This window comes from Heptranchias perlo, chromosome 35, assembly GCF_035084215.1.
Source record: "Heptranchias perlo isolate sHepPer1 chromosome 35, sHepPer1.hap1, whole genome shotgun sequence".
Taxonomy (NCBI): domain Eukaryota; kingdom Metazoa; phylum Chordata; class Chondrichthyes; order Hexanchiformes; family Hexanchidae; genus Heptranchias; species Heptranchias perlo.
The window spans coordinates 25,716,699-25,735,258 of NC_090359.1; the positions used below are offsets into that span (position 1 = coordinate 25,716,699).

At 48.5% G+C, this 18,560-nt stretch overlaps 1 protein-coding gene across 2 annotated transcripts in view; it reads right to left on the bottom strand.

Moving 5' to 3' along the window:
* si:dkey-19b23.8 (low density lipoprotein receptor adapter protein 1-A) overlaps positions 1 to 3,890 on the bottom strand; it is a 16,742-nt gene extending 12,852 nt beyond the window's left edge. Inside the window, exon 1 of one of the 2 annotated variants that reach the window (XM_067972189.1) lies at positions 3,504 to 3,890. The gene's annotated coding sequence lies outside the window, so the exon portion shown is untranslated. Of the gene's footprint in view, positions 1 to 109; positions 255 to 3,503 lie in introns of those variants that run through there. The other variant, XM_067972188.1, reaches the window with a different exon arrangement.
* Between the last annotated feature and the right edge of the window lie 14,670 nt (positions 3,891 to 18,560).

The window sequence follows — 18,560 nt, forward strand, 5'->3', positions numbered from 1 at the left end:
ACACACACACACACACACACGCGCACATTCCCCTCACACTATCCCAAGAAATGACGTTATGCAGAACTGATCTGAAACTACACAAACACGTCCTTAACCCTTCACTGACCTGATCAATTCCACTCCCTCTTTCTTTGATTGCCAGGTTTAGTTAAGCCTTTTCCTCCCTACAAAGTCCAAGTTACCAAATTAGTTACTTTGAATTTACAGCACAGAAATAGATCATTCGGCCCAACTGGTCTGTGCTGGTGTTTATGCTCCACACGAGCCTCCTCCCTCCCTACTTTATCTCACCCTATCAGCATATCCTTCTATTCCTTTCACCCTCGTGTGTTTATCGAGCTTCCCCTTAAATGCATCTATGCTATTCGCCTCAACTACTCCTTGTGGGAGCGAGTTCCACATTCTCACCACTCTCTGGGTAAAGAAGTTTCTCCTGAATTCCCTATTGGATTTATTAACAACTATCTTATATTTATGACCTCCAGTTTTGGACTCCCCCACAAGTGGAAACATCTTCTCTACGTTTACCCAATCGAACCCCTTCATAATCTTAAAGACCTCTATCAGGTCACCCCTCAGCCTTTTCTTTTCTAGAGAAAAGAGCCCCAGTCTGTTCAGTCTTTCCTTTTAGTTATAACCTCTCAGTTCTGGTATCATCCTTGTAAATCTTTTTTTCTAAATCGGAAAGGTTAGACAAAGAGTGTTGGCAGGCAGCTCAACCATGAGAGGCATCGCAGCCACGCACAATCCATTCCTCAACCAGACGTCTTTCACCTGCGCTCCCGGCAAAGAGGCGGGGAGGTCGGAGGGAGGGCCTGTTTGCAGGAAACCCTCCCGAACTCCATCAGCTTCAGAGCGTCGAGCCCACCCCCTGTTCCCTCGACCCGTGGCATCGAGGGATTGGGCGGCGGGGGGGCGGGTGGGCGGTCAACGTAATTGCAATAAATAAAAACTAGTGGGGCAATAATGGTGAAAATGTTCTCTGGACCCCCCTGCGAGCTCTCTGGATCGATGCACCATCCAGTGTGAGCCAAGGTGCTGTAATTACACCCTCCCGCCAATGGTGGCGGTACAGTGCCGTGACCGGGGCGGGGGGGCGTGATTGCAGCATGACCAGTTTACATCGGCATTTTCCATTATATATGGGCACAGGTTGGTCATAAGTGCACGCAAATGGAAGATTTTTAATATATTAATGGATAAGTGTGAGGTGGTGCATTTTGGTAGGAAGAATAAGGAGGCCTCATACTGCTTGGATATTAAGAGTCTAAACAGGATAAAGGAGCCATGATGTGGAGATGCCGGTGATGGACTGGGGTTGACAAATGCAAGGAATCTTACAACACCAGGTTATAGTCCAGCTGTTTTATTTGAAAATCACAAGCTTTCGGAGGCTTTCTCCTTCGGTCAGGTGAGTCAGGAGCAAAGGGACCTGGGGAACAGATACACAAATCACTCAAAGTAGTCACGCAGGTTAATAAGGCCACAAAAAAGGCAAATCAAGCACTGGGGTTCATTTCTAGGGGGATAGAATTGAAAAGCAGAGACGTTATGTTAAACTTGTATAGAACCTTGGTTAGACCACACTTGGAGTATTGTGCACAGTTCTGGTCTCCATATTATAGAAAGGATATAGAGGCATTGGAGAGGGTGCAAAAAAGATTCACAAGGATGATACCAGAACTGAGAGGATATCCTTATCAGGAAAGGCTGAACAGGCTGGGGCTCTTTTCTCTAGAAAGGAGAAGGCTCAGGGGTGACCTGATAGAGGTCTTTCAGATAATGATAGAGTTTGATAGGGTAAACGTAGAGAAAATATTTCCACTCGTGGGCGAGTCCAAAACTAGAGGTCATAAGTATAAAATAGTCACTCATAAATCCAATAGGGAATTCAGGAGACAAGGAGTGGTTGAGGTGAATAACGTAGATGCATTTAAGGGGAAGCTAGATAAACACATGAGGGAGAAAGGAAGAGAAGGATATGCAGATAGGGTGAGATAGAGTAGGGAGGGAGGAGGCTCGTGTGGAGCATAAACACCGGCACGGACCAGTTGGGCCGAATGGCCCGTTTCTTTGTTGTGGTTTTGATGTAACTCGATGTAAAATATAGATATGAGGCAATAAAAGTCTGGTTTTTCCAGGGTTTTGCCCATTTCTTGTCTGGTTTAGAGTGGGCTTTTTTGGCTGGATTTATACGAAATTATATCAAAACTGGACCCGCCCCCACCCCCGCCGTGTCCTCCAGGTGAAGTATAGTTTCACCAGTGAGGAGAGGAGCATCTCTGAGATAATTGTAACCACAACCCCCACCTCTATCAGTAGATATAAAGTGAAGTGGTTTTCCTTTATACAATTGTATAGAATGATACAGCACAGAAGGAGGCCATTCGGCCCATCGTGCCTGTGCTGGCTCTTTGAAAGAGCTATCCAATTAGTCCCACGCCCACCCACTGCCCTGCAAATTTTTCCCCTTCAAGTATTTATCCAATTCCCTTTTGAAAGTTACTATTGAATCTGCTTCCACCGCCCTTTCAGGCAGCGCGTTCCAGATCATAACAACTAAATAAATTTCTCCTCATCTCCCCTCTGGTTATTGTAAGCAGTGTAGATGAAAACATAAAATTACAAAGCGATATTGATAGATTAGGTGAATGGGCAAAACTGTGGCAAATGGAATTCAATGTAGACAAATGTGAGGTCATCCACTTTGGATCAAAAAAGGATAGAACGGGGTACTTTCTAAATGGTAAAAAGTTAAAAACAGTGGATGTCCAAAGGGACTTAGGGGTTCAGGTACATAGATCATTGAAGTGTCATGAACAGGTGCAGAAAATAATCAAGAAGGCTAATGGAATGCTGGCCTTTATATCCAGAGGACTGGAGTACAAGGGGGTAGAAGTTATGCTGCAGCTATACAAAACCCTGGTTAGACTGCACCTGGAGTACTGTGAGCAGTTCTGGGCACCGCACCTTCGGAAGGACATATTGGCCTTGGAGGGAGTGCAGCGTAGGTTTACTAGAATGATACCCGGACTTCAAGGGTTAAGTTACGAGGAGAGATTACACAAATTGGGGTTGTATTCTCTAGAGTTTCGAAGGTTAAGGGGTGATCTGATCGAAGTTTATAAGATATTAAGGGGAACGGATAGGGTGGATAGAGAGAAACTATTTCCACTGGTTGGGGATTCTAGGAGTAGGGGGCACAGTCTAAAAATTAGAGCCAGACCTTTCAGGAGCGAGATTAGAAAACATTTCTACACACAAAGGGTGGTAGAAGTTTGGAACTCTCTTCCGCAAACGGCAATTGATACTAGCTCAATTGCTGAATTTAAATCTGAGATAGTTTTTTGGCAACCAAAGGTATTAAGCGATATGGGCCAAAGGCAGGTATATGGAGTTAGATCACAGATCAGCCATGATCTTATCAAATGGTGGAGCAGGCACGAGGGGCTGAATGGCCTACTCCTGTTCCTATGTTCCTATGTTATTTTGCCAATTACCTTAAATCTGTGTCCTCTGGTTACCGACCCTCCTGCCACTGGAAACAGTTTCTCCTTATTGACTCAGCAAAACCCCATAATGATTTTGAATCTTAGCACGAGTTCTTTTCCTAATTAAACGCCCCCGGTTCCATCTCCAGCTCTGCCCTCTCTCCAGTTTGGATTTGGCATTGAAAAAAAAAGGCCTCTCCCGAGGAACTCGGGTTCAGAAATGGCATCGCTGAAAAGCTGGAAGGTGGCCGGTCAGGAAACAGGGAACTCCCTTGTGAGCCTCTCCCCCTTTTCTGTGTAGACTCCGATTGAAAGGGAACGCAGGGGTGGAAAGCTAGCCCTCATACTAAGCCTGTCTCGGAGGCCCGAGCAGTCCCATCGGGAGCCAGGAGTGAAACAATAAGAAGGCTCCTGTGGAGAAACGATTGACTGGACTTCCTCTTGGAAGTCTGCCAACCAGTTCCGCAGGAAGCATTTCTATAGTGGCTTATCGCATCTCTCGGGATGTCCCAAAGCACTTCGCACACAATGAATCACTTTGAAGCATAATCACTGTTATTCAGCTGTGGCTCAGTGAGGAGCTCTCTCTCCCTCTCGCCTCTGAAGTTACTTAAAGGCTGTGGGTTCAAGTCCCACTCTGCTGGAAGAAGTATTAATCAGGAAATAGTCGGGGCATGTAATAAGGGAACAGCTATAATTATGGGGGATTTTAACTATCATATTAACTGGACAAATCAAATTGGGCAGGGCAGCCTTGAGGAAGAGTTTATTGAGTGTATTAGGGATGGATTTCTTGAGCAGTATGTAACTGATCCTACAAGGGGGCAGGCAACCTTGGACCTGGTCCTGTGTAATGAGCCAGGATTAATTAATAATGTCCTAGTTAAGGATCCCCTTGGAATGAGTGACCATAACATGGTTACATTCCATATCCAGTTAGAGGGTGAGAAGGTTGGTTCTCAAACAAGCGTACTGAGCTTGAATAAAGGAGACTATGATGGTATGAGAGCGGAATTGATCAAAGTGGACTGGGAAAATAGATTAAAGGGTAAGACGGTACATGAGCAGTGGTGTTCATTTAGGGAGTTATTTTACAACTTTCAAAATAAATATATTCCACTGAGGAAAAAAGGGTGTAAAAGAAATGACAGCCATCCGTGGCTAAGTAAAGAAATTAAGGATAGTATCCGACTAAAAACAAGGACATATATGGTAGCCAAACTTAGTGGGAGGATAGAAGATTGGGAAGTCTTCAAAAGACAGCAAAAAGTAACTAAAGGATTGATTAAGAAAGGGAAGATAGATTATGAAAATAAATTAGCAAAAAATATAAAAACAGATAGCAAGAGATTCTATAGTTATATAAAAAGAAAAAGGGTGGCTAAGGCAAATGTAGGTCCCTTAGAGGATGAGACCGGGAAATTAATGGTGGGAAACATGGAGATGGCAAAAATGCTGAACAAATATTTTGTTTCAGTCTTTACGGTAGAGGACATTAAGAACATCCCAACACTGGACAAACAGGGGGCTCTAGGGGGGGAGGAGCTAAATACGATTAAAATCACTAAGGAATTGGTACTCAGTAAATTAATGGGACTCAAGGCGGATAAATCCCCTGGACCTGATGGCTTACATCCTAGGGTCTTGAGGGAAGTGGCAGTGGGGATTGTGGATGCTTTGGTAATAATTTTCCAAAATTCTCTGGACTCGGCAAAGGTCCCGGCAGATTGGAAAACTGCTAATGTAACACCCTTATTTAAAAAGGGTAGTAGGCAGAAGGCTGGAAATTATAGACCAGTTAGCCTAACATCTGTGGTGGGTAAAATTTTGGAGTCTATTATTAAGGAGACAGTAGCAGAACATTTGGATAAACATAATTTAATAGGACAAAGTCAGCATGGCTTTACGAAGGGGAAGTCATGTCTGACAAATTTGCTTGAGTTCTTTGAGGACATAACGTACAGGGTGGATAAAGGGGAACCAGTGGACGTAGTATATTTAGACTTCCAGAAGGCATTCGACAAGGTGCCACATAAAAGATTATTGCTCAAGATAAAGAATCACTGGATTGGGGGTAATATTCTGGCATGGGTGGAGGATTGGTTATCTAACAAGAAGCAGAGAGTTGGGATAAATGGTTCATTCTCGGACTGGCAACCTGTAGCCAGCGGTGTTCCGCAGGGGTCGGTGCTGGGTCCCCAACTCTTTACAATCTATATTAACGATTTGGAGGAGGGGACCGAGTGTAACATATCAAAGTTTGCAGATGATACAAAGATGGGAGGGAAAGTAGAGAGTGAAGAGGACATAAAAAACCTACAAGGGGATATAGACAGGCTGGGTGAGTGGGCGGAGATTTGGCAGATGCATTACAATATTGGAAAATGTGAGGTTATGCACTTTGCAGGAAAAATCGGAGAGCAAGTTATTATCTTGATGGCAAGAGACTGGAAAGTACTGCAGTACAAAGGGATCTGGGGGTCCTAGTGCAAGAAAATCAAAAAGTTAGTATGCAGGTGCAGCAGGTGATCAAGAAGGCCAACAGAATGTTGGCTTTTATTGCCAGGGGGATAGAATATAAAAACAGGGAGGTATTGCTGCAGTTATATAAGGTATTGGTGAGACCGCACCTGGAATACTGCATACAGTTTTGGTGTCCATACTTAAGAAAAGACATACTTGCTCTCGAGGCAGTACAAAGAAGGTTCACTCGGTTAATCCCAGGGATGAGGGGGCGGACATATGAGGAGAGGTTGAGTAGATTGGGACTCTACTCATTGGAGTTCAGAAGAATGAGAGGCGATCTTATTGAAACATATAAGATTGTGAAGGGGCTTGATCGGGTGGATGCGGTAAGGATGTTCCCAAGGTTGGGTGAAACTAGAACGAGGGGGCATAATCTTAGAATAAGAGGCTGCTCTTTCAAAACAGAGATGAGGGGAAACTTTTTCACTCAGAGGGTGGTAGGTCTGTGGAATTTGCTGCCCCAGGAAGCTGTGGAAGCTACATCATTGAATAAATTTAAAACAGAAATAGACAGTTTCCTAGAAGTAAAGGGAATTAGGGGTTACGGGGAGCGGGCAGGAAATTGGACATGAATTTAGATTTGAAGTTAGGATCAGATCAGCCATGATCTTATTAAATGGCGGAGCAGGCTCGAAGGGCCGATTGGCCTACTCCTGCTCCTATTTCTTATGTTCTTATGTTCTTATAATCCCAGGCTGACACTCCCAGTGCCAGTACTGAGGGAGCGCCGCACTGTCGGAGGCCCCCGTCTTTCGGATGAGACGTTAAACGGAGGCCCCCGTCTGCCCCCTCTCAGGTGGACATAAAAGATCCCGTGGCCACTATTTTTGAAGAAGAGCAGAGGGAGTTCTCCCCGGTGTCCTGGGGCCAATATTTACCCCTCAACCAACTTCACTAAAAACAGATGATCTGGTCATTTATCACATTGCTGTTTGTGGGATCTTGCTGTGCGTGAATCGGCTGCTGCGTTTCCTACATTACAACAGTGACTGCACTTCGAAGGTACTTCATTGGCTGTAAAGCGCTTTGGGACGGCTGAGGCCGTGAAAGGCGCTATATAAATGCAACTCTTTCTGTCTTTTGCCACAGGCAAACGCAGAAAACAATTTGCCAACCGTAAGGTTCCACAGACAGCAGACGAATAAACAACCAGCTGGTGTTGGGTTGTGGCAGAATATTGGAGAGGATAATTCCCTCCTCTTCCTCAAATAGTGCCACCTGACCCATAACGTCTACCTGAACGGGTAAGCAGGGCCTTAGTTTGACATCTTACCTGAGGACTAACATCTCCGACAGTGCAGCGCTCCCTCAGTATCGCACCTACAAGAGTGCAGCGCTCCCTCAGTATCGCACCTCCGAAAGTGCAGCGCTCCCTCAGTATCGCACCTCCGAAAGTGCAGCGCTCCCTCAGTATCGCACCTCCGACAGGGCAGCGCTCCCTCAGTATCGCACCTCCGACAGGGCAGCGCTCCCTCAGTATCGCACCTCCGACAGGGCAGCGCTCCCTCAGTATCGCACCTCCGACAGGGCAGCGCTCCCTCAGTATCGCACCTCCGACAGGGCAGCGCTCCCTCAGTATCGCACCTCCGACAGGGCAGCGCTCCCTCAGTATCGCACCTCCGACAGGGCAGCGCTCCCTCAGTACTGACCCTCCGACAGTGCAGCGCTCCCTTAGCAGCGCTCCCTCAGTACTGACCCTCCGACAGTGCAGCGCTCCCTTAGTACGCCCCTCCAACAGTGCAGCGCTCCCTCAGTACCGCTCCTCCCACAGTGCAGCGCTCCCTCAATACTGACCCTCTGACAGTGCAGCGCTCCCTCAGTACTGACCCTCCAACAGTGCAGCACTCCCTCAGTACTGACCCTCCGACAGTGCAGCGCTCCCTCAGTACTGACCCTCCGACAGTGCAGCGCTCCCTCAGTACTGACCCACCGACAGTGCAGCGCTCCCTCAGTACTGCCCCTCCGACAGTGCAGCGCTCCCTCAGTACTGCCCCTCCGACAGTGCAGCGCTCCCTCAGTACTGACCCTCCGACAGTGCAGCGCTCCCTCAGTACTGACCCTCCGACAGTGCAGCGCTCCCTCAGTACTGACCCTCCGACAGTGCAGCACTCCCTCAGTACTGACCCACCGACAGTGCAGCACTCCCTCAGTACTGACCCTCCGACAGTGCAGCACTCCCTCAGTACTGACCCTCCCACAGTGCAGCACTCCCTCAGTACTGACCCACCGACAGTGCAGCGCTCCCTCAGTACTGACCCTCCGACAGTGCAGCACTCCCTCAGTACTGACCCTCCGACAGTGCAGCGCTCCCTCAGTACTGACCCTCCGACAGTGCAGCACTCCCTCAGTACTGACCCTCCAACAGTGCAGCACTCCCTCAGTACTGACCCACCGACAGTGCAGCGCTCCCTCAGTACTGACCCTCCGACAGTGCAGCACTCCCTCAGTACTGACCCTCTGACAGTACCGCACTCCCTCAGTACTGACCCTCCGACAGTGCAGCGCTCCCTCAGTACTGCCCCTCCGACAGTGCAGCGCTCCCTCAGTACTGACCCTCCGACAGTGCAGCACTCCCTCAGTACTGACCCTCCGACAGTGCAGCGCTCCCTCAGTACTGCCCCTCCGACAGTGCAGCGCTCCCTCAGTACTGACCCTCCGACAGTGCAGCACTCCCTCAGTACTGACCCTCCGACAGTGCAGCGCTCCCTCAGTACTGCCCCTCCGACAGTGCAGCGCTCCCTCAGTACTGACCCTCCGACAGTGCAGCACTCCCTCAGTACTGACCCTCCGACAGTGCAGCGCTCCCTCAGTACTGCCCCTCCGACAGTGCAGCGCTCCCTCAGTACTGACCCTCCGACAGTGCAGCACTCCCTCAGTACTGACCCACCGACAGTGCAGCACTCCCTCAGTACTAACCCACCGACAGTGCAGCGCTCCCTCAGTACTGACCCTCCGACAGTGCAGCACTCCCTCAGTACTGACCCTCCGACAGTGCAGCACTCCCTCAGTACTGACCCTCCGACAGTGCAGCGCTCCCTCAGTACTGACCCTCCGACAGTGCAGCACTCCCTCAGTACTGACCCTCCGACAGTGCAGCACTCCCTCAGTACTGACCCTCCGACAGTGCAGCGCTCCCTCAGTACTGACCCTCCGACAGTGCAGCACTCCCTCAGTACTGACCCTCCCACAGTGCAGCGCTCCCTCAGTACTGACCCTCCCACAGTGCAGCACTCCCTCAGTACTGACCCTCCCACAGTGCAGCACTCCCTCAGTACTGCACTGGGAGTGTCAGCCTGGATTATGGGGCTCGAGTCTCTGGAGTGGGACTTGAACCCACGAGCACCAGACAGAGTGTTACCCACTGAGTTATGGTACTACTCCAATGGGTGTGCAAATGATATATATTAATGACCTGGATTTGGGTATACAGGATATAATTTCAAAGTTTGCAGATGACACGAAACTGGGAAATGTAGTAAACAATGTGGAGGATGGCAACAGACTTCAGGAGGATATAGACAGACTGGTAAAATGGGTGGACACGTGGCAGATGAAATTTAATGCAGAGAAGTGTGATCCTGGGCTTTATTAATAGAGGCATAGAGTACAAAAGCAAGGAAGTTATGCTAAACCTTTATAAATCACTGGTTAGGCCCCAGTTGGAGTATTGTATTCAATTCTGGGCACCGCATTTTAGGAAGGATGTCGAGGCCTTGGAGAGGGTGCAGAGGAGATTTACTAAGATGGTTCCAGGGATGAGAGACTTCAGTTATGTGGAGAGACTGGAGAAGCTGGGATTGTTCTCCTTAGAACAGAGAAGGTTAAGGGGAGATTTAATCGAGGTGTTCAAAATCATGAAGGGGTTTTGATAGAGTAAATAAGGAGAAACTGTTTCTAGCGGCAGAAGGGTGGGTGACCAGAGGACACAGATTTAAGGTAATTGGCACAAGAGCCAGAGGGGAGATGAGGAAACATTTTTTTTAAACGCAGCGAGCTGTTATGATCTGGAATTCACTGCCTGAAAGGGCGGTGGAAGCAGATTCAATAATAACTTTCAAAAGGGAATTGGATAAATACTTGAAGGGAAAACATTTACAGGGCTTTGGGGGAAAGAGCAGGGGGGAGTGGGACTAATTGGATAGCTCTTTCAAAGAGCCGGCACAGGCACGATGGGCCGAATGGCCTCCTTCTGTGCTGTACCTACTAGGATACTGTGAATGATCTGACCCGGGAAAGCCCTTGTATTAATACTTCACCCGGCCATCGGGAGCCACTAATCCTTTTCCATTGGGGTTAACGGTGGTGCAACTCACTGTGTGGAAGTTCACCCTCGGGGTTCGGCCCCCGTTTTCGTTGATGCAGTACCATTCTCAACCAGCAGATAGCGACATTACACTGCTCACAATATAACAACATGGGAAAAGGTGTTTGTTGTCCTGTTTATTCATCATCACTGTGAAAGATACTGTGTAAAGAGCAGAACCAAACAACAGCAACTCGCATTTATATCGCGCCTTTAATGTAGTAAAACGTCCCAAGGCGCTTCACAGGAGCGATCAGCAAACTAAGTTTGACACCGAGCCCCATAACGAGATATTAGGACAGGCGACCAAAAGCTTGGTCAAAGAGGGAGGTTTTAAAGGAGCGTCTTAAAGGAGGAGAGAGAGGCGGAGAGGTTCAGGGAGGGAATTCCAGAGCTTAGGGCCCAGGCAGCTGAAGGCATGGCCGCCAACGGTGGAGCGATGGAAATCGGAGATGCGCAAGAGGCCAGAATTGGAGGAGCGCAGAGATCTCGGAGGGTTCTAGGGCCGGAGGAGGTTACAGAGATAGGGGAGGGGGAGCGAGGGCCCTGGAGAGATTTGAACACAAGGATGAGAATTTTAAAATCGAGGCGTTGCCGGACCGGGAGCCAATGACGGTCAGCGAGCACAGGGCACGTAACCAACATGAACTTTACTGCAGGGCAGAGGGGGGAAGGTGATGGTCCTCAGGAGACAGATGGTCTAAGGACATACAGGCCTAGAATTCGAAGTTAACACCTGCCAGCATTTACAGGGTGTCCCCGGGTGTGTGTCAGTATTTACAGGGGGTCCCCGGGTGTGTGTCAGTATTTACAGGGGGTCCCCGGGTGTGTGTCAGTTTTTACAGGGGGTCCCTGGGAGTGTGTCAGTATTTACAGGGGGTCCCCGTGAGTGTGTCAGTAATTGCAGGGAATCCTCCAGCAGTGTCAGTATTTGCAGGGAATCCCCCAGGAGTGTGTAGGTATTTGCAGGGAATCGCCAAGAGAGTGCAGGTATTTGCAGGGAATCCCTGGGAGTGTGTCAGTATTTGTAGGGCAACCCCCGGGAGTGTGTCAGTATTTGTTGGGAATCCCCGAGAGTGCGTCAGTATTTGTAGGAATCCCCAGGAGTGTGTGAGTATTTGCAGGGAATCCCCGAGAGTGTGTCAGTATTTGTAGGGAATGCCCGGGAGTGTGTGAGTATTTGCAGGGAATCCCCGAGGGTGTGTATGTATTTGCAGGGAATCCCTGGGAGTGAGTCAGTATTTGCAGGGAATCCTCGAGAGTGTGTAGGTATTTGTAGGGAATCCCCGGGAGTGTGTGAGTATTTGTTGGGAATCCCCGGGAGTGTGTCAGTATTTGTAGGAATCCCCGGGAGTGTGTGAGTATTTGCAGGGAATCCCTGAGAGTGTGTCAGTATTTGTAGGGAATGCCCGGGAGTGTGTGAGTATTTGCAGGGAATCCCCGAGGGTGTGTATGTATTTGCAGGGAATCCCTGGGAGTGAGTCAGTATTTGCAGGGAATCCTCGAGAGTGTGTAGGTATTTGTAGGGAATCCCCGGGAGTGTGTGAGTATTTGTTGGGAATCCCCGGGAGTGTGTGAGTATTTGCAGGGAATCCCCGGGAGTGTGTGAGTATTTGTAGGGAATCCCCGGGAGTGTGTCAGTATTTGTAGGGAATCCCCGGGAGTGTGTGAGTATTTGTTACATAAGGTTAAATCTCACGGGATCCAAGGTGAGGTAGCCAATTGGATACAAAATTGGATTGACGACAGAAGACAGAGGGTGGTTGTAGAGGGTTGTTTTTCAAATTGGAGGCCTGTGACCAGCGGTGTGCCTCAGGGATCGGTGCTGGGTCCACTGTTATTTGTTATTTATATTAATGATTTGGATGAGAATTTTGGAGGCATGGTTAGTAAGTTTGCAGATGACACCAAGATTGGTGGCATTGTGGACAGTGAAGAAGGTTATCTAGGATTGCAACGGGATCTTGATAAATTGGGCCAGTGGGCCGATGAATGGCAGATGGAGTTTAATTTAGATAAATGTGAGGTGATGCATTTTGGTAGATCGAATCGGGCCAGGACCTACTCCGTTAATGGTAGGGCGTTGGGGAGAGTTACAGAACAAAGAGATCTAGGAGTACAGGTTCATAGCTCCTTGAAAGTGGAGTCACAGGTGGATAGGGTGGTGAAGAAGGCATTCGGCATGCTTGGTTTCATTGGTCAGATCATTGAATACAGGAGTTGGGATGTCTTGTTGAAGTTGTACAAGACATTAGTAAGGCCACACTTGGAGTACTGTGTACAGTTCTGGTCACCCTATTATAGAAAGGATATTATTAAACTGGAAAGAGTGCAGAAAAGATTTACTAGGATGCTACCGGGACTTGATGGTTTGACTTATAGGGAGAGGTTAGATCGACTGAGACTTTTTTCCCTGGAGAGTAGGAGGTTTAGGGGTGATCTTATAGAAGTCTATAAAATAATGAGGGGCATAGATAAGGTAGATAGTCAAAATCTTTTCCCAAAGGTAGGGGAGTCTATAACGAGGGGACATAGATTTAAGGTGAGAGGGGAGAGATACAAAAGGCTCCAGAGGGGCAATTGTTTCACTCAAAGGGTGGTGAGTGTCTGGAACGAGCTGCCAGAGGCAGTAGTAGAGGCGGGTACAATTTTGTCTTTTAAAAAGCATTTGGACAGTTACATGGGTAAGATGGGTATAGAGGGATATGGGCCAAGTGCAGGCAATTGGGACTAGCTTAGTGGTATAAACTGGGCGACATGGACATGTTGGGCCGAAGGGCCTGTTTCCATGTTGTAACTTCTATGATTCTATGATCTATGATTTGCAAGGAATCCCCGGGAGTGTGTCAGTATTTGTAGGGAATCCCCGGGAGTGTGTCAGTATTTGTAGGGAAACTCGGAGAATGTGTGAGTATTTGCAGGAATCCCTGGGAGTGTGTGAGTATTTGCAGGGAATCCCCGGGAGTGTGTCACTATTTGCAGGGAATCCCCAAGAGTGTGTGAGTATTTGCAGGGAATCCCTGGGAGTGTATCAGTATTTGTAGGGAATCCCCGTGAGTGTGTCAGTATTTGTAGGGAATCCCCAGGAGTGTGTGAGTATTTGTAGGGAATCCCCGGGAATGTGTCAGTATTTGTAGGGAATCCCCGGGAGTGTATCAGTATTTGTAGGGAATCCCCGGGAGTGTGTGAGTATTTGTAGGGAATCCCCAGGAGGGTGTCAGTATTTGTAGGGAATCCCCGGGAGTGTGTGAGTATTTGCAGGGAATCCCTGGGAGTGTATCAGTATTTGTAGGGAATCCCCGGGAGTGTGTCTGTATTTCTAGGGAATCCCCGGGAGTGTGTCTGTATTTGTAGGGAATCCCCGGGAGTGTGTCAGTATTTGTAGGGAATCCCCGGGAGTGTGTCTGTATTTGTAGGGAATCCCCGGGAGTGTGTGAGTATTTGTAGGGAATCCCCGGGAGTGTGTGAGTATTTGTAGGGAATCTCCGGGAGTGTGTTAGTATTTGTAGGGAATCTCCGGGAGTGTGTTAGTATTTGTAGGGAATCCCCAGGAGTGTGTGAGTATTTGCAGGGAATCCCCAGGAGTGTGTGAGTATTTGGAGGGAATCCCCGGGAGTGTGTCAGTATTTGTAGGGAATCCCCGGGAGTGTGTGAGTATTTGTAGGGAATCCCCAGGAGGGTGTCAGTATTTGTAGGGAATCCCCGGGAGTGTGTGAGTATTTGCAGGGAATCCCTGGGAGTGTATCAGTATTTGTAGGGAATCCCCGGGAGTGTGTCAGTATTTGTAGGGAATCCCGGGAATGTGTCTGTATTTGTAGGGAATCCCCGGGAGTGTGTGAGTATTTGTAGGGATACCCCGGGAGTGTGTGAGTATTTGTAGGGAATCCCCAGGAGTGTGTGAGTATTTGTAGGGAATCCCCGGGAGTGTGTGAGTATTTGTAGGGAATCCCCAGGAGGGTGTCAGTATTTGTAGGGAATCCCCGGGAGTGTGTCAGTATTTGTAGGGAATCCCCGGGAGTTAGTGAGTATTGTAGGGAATCCCCAGGAGGGTGTCAGTATTTGTAGGGAATCCCCGGGAGTGTGTGAGTATTTGTAGGGAATCCCTGGGAGTGTATCAGTATTTGTAGGAAATCCCCGGGAGTGTGTCTGTATTTGTAGGGAATCCCCGGGAGTGTGTCTGTATTTGTAGGGAATCCCCGGGAGTGTGTCTGTATTTGTAGGGAATCCCCGGGAGTGTATCAGTATTTGTAGGAAATCCCCGGGAGTGTGTGAGTATTTGTAGGGAATTCCCGGGAGTGTGTGAGTATTTGTAGGGAATCCCCAGGAGTGTGTGAATATTTGCAGGGAATCCCCGGGAGTGTGTCAGTATTTGTAGGGAATCCCCTGGAGGGTGTTAGTATTTGTAGGGAATCCCCAGGAGTGTGTGAGTATTTGCAGGGAATCCCCAGGAGTGTGTGAGTATTTGTAGGGAATCCCTGTGAGTGTGTCAGTATTTGTAGGGAATCCCCGGGAGTGTGTGAGTATTTGCAGGGAATCCCCGGGAGTGTGCGAGTATTTGCAGGGAATCCTCTGGAGTGTGTGAGTATTTGCAGGGAATCCCCTGGAGTGTGTGAGTATTTGCAGGGAATCCCCGGGAGTGTGTGAGTATTTGCAGGGAATTCCCGAGAGTGTGTCGCTATTTGTAGGGAATCCCCGGGAGTGTGTGAGTATTTGTAGGGAATCCCTGTGAGTGTGTCAGTATTTGTAGGCAATCCCCGAGTGTGTGTGAGTATTTGCAGGGAATCCTCTGGAGTGTGTGAGTATTTGCAGGGAATCCCCGGGAGTGTGTGAGTATTTGCAGGGAATCCCCGAGAGTGTGTCGCTATTTGTAGGGAATTCCCGGGAGTGCGTGAGTATTTGTAGGGAATCCCCGGGAGTGTGTGAGTATTTGTTGCGAATACCCGGGACTGTATCAGTATTTGTAGGGAATCCCCTGGAGTGTGTGAGTATTTGTAGGGAATCCCCGTGAGTGTGTCAGTATTTGTAGGGAATCCCCGGGAGTGTGACAGTATTTGTAGGGAATCCCCGGGAGTGTGTCACTATTTGTAGGGAATCCCCGGGAGTGTGACAGTATTTGTAGGTAATCCCCGCGAGTGTGACAGTATTTGTAGGGAATCCCCGGGAGTGTGTCAGTATTTGTCGGGAATCCCCGGGAGGGTGTCAGTATTTGTAGGGAATCCCCGGGAGTGTGTGAGTATTTGTTACATAAGGTTAAATCTCACGGGATCCAAGGTGAGGTAGCCAATTGGATACAAAATTGGATTGACGACAGAAGACAGAGGGTGGTTGTAGAGGGTTGTTTTTCAAATTGGAGGCCTGTGACCAGCGGTGTGCCTCAGGGATCGGTGCTGGGTCCGCTGTTATTTGTTATTTATATTAATGATTTGGATGAGAATTTTGGAGGCATGGTTAGTAAGTTTGCAGATGACACCAAGATTGGTGGCATTGTGGACAATGAAGAAGGTTATCTAGGATTGCAACGGGATCTTGATAAATTGGGCCAGTGGGCCGATGAATGGCAGATGGAGTTTAATTTAGATAAATGTGAGGTGATGCATTTTGGTCGATCGAATCAGGCCAGGACCTACTCCGTTAATGGTAGGGCGTTGGGGAGAGTTACAGAACAAAGAGATCTAGGAGTACAGGTTCATAGCTCCTTGAAAGTGGAGTCACAGGTGGATAGGGTGGTGAAGAAGGCATTCGGCATGCTTGGTTTCATTGGTCAGAACATTGAATACAGGAGTTGGGATGTCTTGATGAAGTTGTACAAGACATAAGTAAGGCCACACTTGGAATACTGTGTACAGTTCTGGTCACCCTATTATAGAAAGGATATTATTAAACTAGAAAGAGTGCAGAAAAGATTTACTAGGATGCTACCGGGACTTGATGGTTTGACTTATAGGGAGAGGTTGGATAGACTGAGACTTTTTTCCCTGGAGAGTAGGAGGTTTAGGGGTGATCTTATAGAAGTCTATAAAATAATGAGGGGCATAGATAAGTTAGATAGTCAAAATCTTTTCCCAAAGGTAGGGGAGTCTATAACGAGGGGACATAGATTTAAGGTGAGAGGGGAGAGATACAAAAGGGTCCTGAGGGGCAATTTTTTCACTCAAAGGGTGGTGAGTGTCTGGAACGAGCTGCCAGAGGCAGTAGTAGAGGCGGGTACAATTTTGTCTTTTAAAAAGCATTTGGACAGTTACATGGGTAAGATGGGTATAGAGGGATATGGGCCAAGTGCAGGCAATTGGGACTAGCTTAGTGGTATAAACTGGGCGACATGGACATGTTGGGCCGAAGGGCCTGTTTCCATGTTGTAACTTCTATGATTCTATGATTCTATGATTTGCAGGGAATCCCCGGGAGTGTGTGAGTATTTGTAGGGAATCCCCGGGAGTGTGTCAGTATTTGTAGGGAATCCCCGGGAGTGTGTGAGTATTTGTAGGGAATCCCCGGGTGTGTGTCTGTATTTGTAGGGAATCCCCGGGAGTATGTGAGTATTTGTAGGGAATCCCCGGGAGTGTGTCAGTATTTGTAGGGAATCCCCAGGAGTGTGTCTGTATTTGTCGGGAATCCCCGGGATTGTGTCAGTATTTGTAGGGAATCCCCGGGAGTGTGTCTCTATTTGTAGGGAATCTCCGGGAGTGTGTGAGTATTTGTAGGGAATCCCCGGGAGTGTGTCAGTATTTGTAGGGAATCCCCAGGAGTGTGTCTGTATTTGTCGGGAATCCCCGGGATTGTGTCAGTATTTGTAGGGAATCCCCGGGAGTGTGTCTCTATTTGTAGGGAATCCCCGGGAGTGTGTGAGTATTTGTAGGGAATCCCCCGGGATTGTGTCAGTATTTGTAGGGAATCCCCCGGGAGTGTGTCAGTATTTGTAGGGAATCCCCGTGAGTGTGTGAGTATTTGTAGGGAATCCCCCGGGATTGTGTCAGTATTTGTAGGGAATCCCCCAGGAGTGTGTGAGTATTTGTAGGGAATCCCCGGGAGTGTGTGAGTATTTGTAGGGAATCCTCGGGAGTGTGTCAGTATTTGTAGGGAATCCCCAGGAGTGTGTGAGTATTTGTAGGGAATCCCCGGGAGTGTGTCGGTATTTGTAGGGAATCCCCGGGAGTGTGTCGGTATTTGTAGTGAATCCCCGGGAGTGTGTGAGTATTTGTAGTGAATTCCCGGGAGTGTGTGAGTATTTGTAGGGACTCCCCGGGGGTGTGTCAGTGTTTGTAGGGAATCCCCGGGAGTGTGTCAGTATTTGTAGGGAATCCCCGGGAGTGTGTCAGTATTTGTAGGGAATCCCCGGGAGTGTGTGAGTATTTGTAGGGAATCCCCGGGGGTGTGTGAGTATTTGTAGGGAATCCCCGGGGGTGTGTGAGTATTTGTAGGGAATCCCCGGGAGTGTGTGAGTATTTGTAGGGAATACCCGGGAGTGTGTGAGTATTTGTAGGGAATCCCCGGGAGTGTGAGTATTTGTAGGGAATCCCCGGGAGTGTGTGAGTATTTGTAGGGAATCCCCGGGAGTGTGTGAGTATTTGTAGGGAATCCCCGGGAGTGTGTGAGTATTTGTAGGGAATCCCCGGGAGTGTGTGAGTATTTGTAGGGAATCCCCGGGAGTGTGTGAGTATTTGTAGGGAATCCCCGGGAGTGTGTGAGTATTTGTCGGGAATCCCCGGGAGTGTGTGAGTATTTGTCGGGAATCCCCGGGAGTGTGTGAGTATTTGTAGGGAATCCCCGGGAGTGTGTGATTATTTGTAGGGAATCCCCGGGAGTGTGTGATTATTTGTAGGGAATCCCCGGGAGGTGTGATTATTTGTCGGGAGCCTCCCAACTTTGATCACTGACTGTTCTGTTCTCACCAACATGTCAATTCAAAGGGCTGCAGTGTTTTTACAGTCCTGGTGGCGGCGATTTTGAGCTGGGCGATGTCTCATTATTCCCAGTCGCATCAGAGGTTTACGATGGTGAATAAATCAAACTCTGCTTCTAATATATGGGAGCCTTGTATTTTTACTTTGGGGATTGCATTCCACAATCTTGTCTGTTTTTGTCTGGCGACAGAAATCAACAGCCTTACTGAGAATAAACAGCCCAAAACTGCTACAAAAATCCCAGAGACCCATGTAAGCATAGAAATTTACGGCACAGAAGGAGGCCATTCGGCCCATCATGTCTGTGCCGACTGAGAAAGAGCCATCCAGCCTAAT